This window comes from Bos mutus, unplaced genomic scaffold (genome assembly GCF_027580195.1).
Source record: "Bos mutus isolate GX-2022 unplaced genomic scaffold, NWIPB_WYAK_1.1 CTG1249, whole genome shotgun sequence".
NCBI classification, from domain to species: domain Eukaryota; kingdom Metazoa; phylum Chordata; class Mammalia; order Artiodactyla; family Bovidae; genus Bos; species Bos mutus.
The window spans coordinates 13,438-16,384 of NW_027218712.1; the positions used below are offsets into that span (position 1 = coordinate 13,438).

General features: G+C 58.9%; 1 pseudogene; it reads right to left on the reverse strand.

Moving 5' to 3' along the window:
* Positions 1–222: 222 nt before the first annotated feature.
* On the reverse strand, positions 223–2,646 carry LOC138986764 (melanoma-associated antigen 9-like; annotated as a pseudogene).
* Positions 2,647–2,947: the final 301 nt, after the last annotated feature.

Sequence of the window (2,947 nt, forward strand, 5' to 3'; positions counted from 1 at the left end):
TTCATAAAGTTGGATACTGAAGTTTATTAAGCCTTATGCTGAAAGGCACATTTGAAAAATTCCTAAAAAAAAACAGAGATCCCAGTCTCCATGTCATCACAGAGAACAGGAACCTAAAATGCTGCACAGGGTTCCCAAGTGGCCCAGGCCATCACTCCTGAGAAGGCTGACCACTCCCTTTTCAATTACAGAGGGATGGATCAGCCTGGCTGCTGCTCTGGCTCAGGACCCCTCTTCCTCCTCCCTCACAGCCTCTGCAGAAGGGAGTGGGAAGGACCTAAAAGCCCTTCGGTTGACCCTGAGCAGATACTCCGTGAATTTCTCCTTGCTGGTCTCCGCGAAGGCCCAGGGACCCCACAGGAACTTGAAGCGAGCAGGGTCGCTGTCAGGCACCTGCCGGTACTCCAGGTACCCCTCGCGCACCCACACTTGGGTCAGCAGCTCCATGGGCTCCCCAAAGATGGGGTGCTCCCTCAAAACACACACCCCCATCTTGCTGAGTGCCCAGATCTCCTCCTCAGGGCTGCGATCCCTATTCTGGAGGATCAGGCTGAGGACCACCACCAGGAGGCGGCCTTGGGCAGCCCTGCCCACTTCCTGTATCGTATCACAGGTGAGGCCCAGGAGGGAACCATGATGTAGATGGGTGCAGTGTCTACCTGCCTCACATCTACACCAAAGACCAGCAGAACGCACTCAACCGCTTGCGGAAGACCACTGGGTAGTACTTCTGGTTATCCCGAGGACCGTATTCATCAGTCGGCATCGGTGGTTGGCCTTGGCTCGATACTTGCAGAGCAGGAACTTCACCATGTTAGCCACCATTTTATTCAGAGCTTCCTGGGTCAAGGCCTCCTCAGCAGAGCACGAAGAGCTGGGCGGGAGGAGGGCGAAGGGTTGCAGCCTCCCTCCTCAGCCCCAAGAGCTGTGCTTCCTCTGGGCCTGGGTGTCACCTAGGTCCTGAAGGTCTTTCTTGGGCTTCCTCTGCTCACTCATCTCGACCACGAGGCACGATGCCTGGGATCAAAGCACAGACAGGGTGAGGCAGGGGACATTGTGGACCATGGGCCTCAGCTAAAAAACACACCCTGGGTGGTCAACACAGGCCACTTATAGGTCTCCTCTTGAGGGTGCTCTCTGCCTCACACGGGCCCTCCTCCTGGGCAGTCTGACCCCCTGCTACCCAAAGGAGGAAGGGCAGTGGCTCTCCTGGGTGCAGCCAGCACAGCCAGAGGTTCTGGGGCTGACACGGTGGGGGATTAGGGATTTGTGGGGTCCCCTCTGTTCTGGGATGGGAGCCCCTGGTGCTCATTCATGACACCCTCCTCACCTTGACTCCTGGTACTGCCTGGACCTCCCTCTTTTCTCTGATGTCTGGACACAGGCCTCAGACCTCTGCTCCTGGTTCCTGGAACCCCTGTGAGAAAAATGGAGGGGGCCTTGAGGGTAGGTGTGGCACAGCCCTGGACTCCTGAGGCTCCCCCAACAAACTGTGGGAAGTGGTCCCCTATAGCTCCCTTGTAGTGCCCACCTTTCCCCTGCCACAGCCTGGACCCTGCCCTTTGGGGCCTGCAGAGTAACTCAGAACAAGACCGAGTTTGAAGGAAAGCGCTAAGGGCCCCACATGTGGTCGCACCTGCCCAGGGCCTTCCGCTGGGTCCTAGGCTGGGAGATGCTCGGTCCCCACCTCACGCCCAGCCTGGACTCCCAGCACTGACCACAAGGGTGGGTTCGGCTCTGTCCGAGAGTCCACCCTCTGTGGATCTGAAGCCTCCACCCTCCGCCTGAGCACCACCTCATCTCCTGAAGCCCTAAGCCCAGAGGTCGACAAACTGCTCATCCTGCTCAACCCGCTCTGGGACATCTAAGACCCCATCAAAGGCAAGGATCCCACCCTGTGTTGGGGTCTAACTGCCTCAGTCCTTCCCGCCTGGAGCCTGGATTCCAGGCAGGACCTGGGGTAGCCCGTCCTCCATTTTGAGGCCCGCCGCTCTCACCGGTCCCGTCTCTCTGAGACCCCATGTCAGGAAATGCGGCACAGGTCGTCCTGCCTGGGGACTACTAGGGTCCCCTCTGTTCTGGGGTCCCGCTCCCTCACTCCCCATCAGGATCCTCACCTTGACTCCCGGTAGGACCGGGCTCTGTCCTCCCAGTTTGAGGCCCGGCTCCCCTCACCAGGGCCCCAGTCCCTCTTGAGACCCGGATGTCAGAAAGTCAGGACAGGGGTAGTGTGCTTTTTCTCACCCCCAGGGTCTCGCAGGGCAGATGAAGGGGCAGGGATCTGTGGGGCTCCATCAGTCCTCCTTGGGGTCCCTTAGTCCTGCCTCAGGGCCTTACCTTGTCTCAGGTAGAGATCCTCGTCTCTCTCCCCAACTGAGGCCCCGCCCCTTATATCACGTGCCCGTCTCTCTGAGACCCGGATGTCAGGAAGTCAGACCATGCCTGTTGTTCTCATCCTGCCTCACGGTCTCAGGACCGACAACAGAGACAGCTTTCTTTGAGGTCAAGGGTCTCCTAGTCCCCCTCAGGGACCTCAACTGGTTACCGCGACAGGACCTGGAATTCTCCTCTCTGCCCGCCTGAGGCCCCGCCGCCTATAGCGGGTCCCCAGTCTCTCTGAGACCTGACATCCAGGAAATGCGGCATGCGCTCATCCCACCCTATGTGTTCCCTGAGCCCACTGTGATGGGATCCAGGTTCCCCTCAGTCTTTTCTCAGGGTCCTCACCCAGACTTCTTCAGAACCTAAGATCCTCCCCTTCTCCTTCTAAGGCCCGTCCCTTAAAGCAGGGCCCCAACCTGTCAGAGACAGGGATGCCAAAGGTAGGACCCGCTGCCAAGTGCTCATGTCGCCACCAGGGATGCCTAGGGCTGACAGCAGGGGTGGGATCTGAGGGGCCCTGTGTCCTCCTCAGGGTCCTCATCTTGAGCTCTGGAAGGTACAAGAT